This window comes from Chiloscyllium plagiosum, unplaced genomic scaffold (genome assembly GCF_004010195.1).
Source record: "Chiloscyllium plagiosum isolate BGI_BamShark_2017 unplaced genomic scaffold, ASM401019v2 scaf_13856, whole genome shotgun sequence".
In the NCBI taxonomy this organism is placed as follows: domain Eukaryota; kingdom Metazoa; phylum Chordata; class Chondrichthyes; order Orectolobiformes; family Hemiscylliidae; genus Chiloscyllium; species Chiloscyllium plagiosum.
Genome location: NW_025211910.1, coordinates 1 through 990, shown reverse-complemented (window position 1 = coordinate 990; position 990 = coordinate 1).

The window sequence follows — 990 nt, the reverse complement described above, 5'->3', positions numbered from 1 at the left end:
AGGCCACTGTTGGAATATTGTGTGCAATTCTGGTCTCCTTCCTATCGAAAAGATGTTGTGAAACTTGAAAGGGTTCAGAAAAGATTTACAAGAATGTTGCCAGGGTTGGAGGATTTGAGCTATAGGGAGAGGCTGAATAGGCTGGGGCTGTTTTCCCTGGAGCGTCGGTGGCTGAGGGGTGACCTTATAGAAGTTTACAAAATTATGAGAGGCATGGATAGGATAAATAGTCAAAGTGTTTTCCCTGGGGTGGGGGAGTCCAGAGCTGGAGAGCATTGGTTTAGGGTGAGAGGGGAAAGATATAAAATAGACCTAAGGGGCAACTTTTTCACACAGAGGGTTGTACGTGTATGGAATGAGCTGCCAGAGGAAGTGGTGGAGGCTGGTACAATTGCAACATTTAAAAGGCATTTGGATGAGTATATGAATAGGAAGGGTTTGGAGGGATATAGGCCGGGTGTTGGTAGGTGGGACTAGATTGGGTTGGGATATCTGGTCAGCATGGACAGGTTGGACCGAAGGGTCTGTTTCCATGCTGTACATCTCTATGACTCTATTTTGCTCAGAAAATGCACAATCTGCAGGTAGTCAATACATGTAATATTTTGTAAATTCCACTTTGGAAATAGAACCAGTCTGACTCCAGATTGGGATACAGACACACTCTAACCTCACATCTTTAATGCATTGTCTGAGCTGAGATGTAACCTTTTGTTATAAAACCTTAAGTTATCTCGAGAAGGTGACTTAAAAGAAGTGCTGGGATTTACATATTAATGAACCGAAACCTGCAACCCATTCTAAGAATTGGAAGACTTAACAACGATCCAGGTTTGTTCAATATATCATTTCATTTGCATGCACTGTAATCATTTACTATAAATTCTGTGTCTTATGATTATATACTCCATAACAACCTGATGCAGGAGCAGCGCTCCAAAAGCTAGTGCTTCCAAATGAACCTATTGGACTATAAACTGGTGTCGTGTG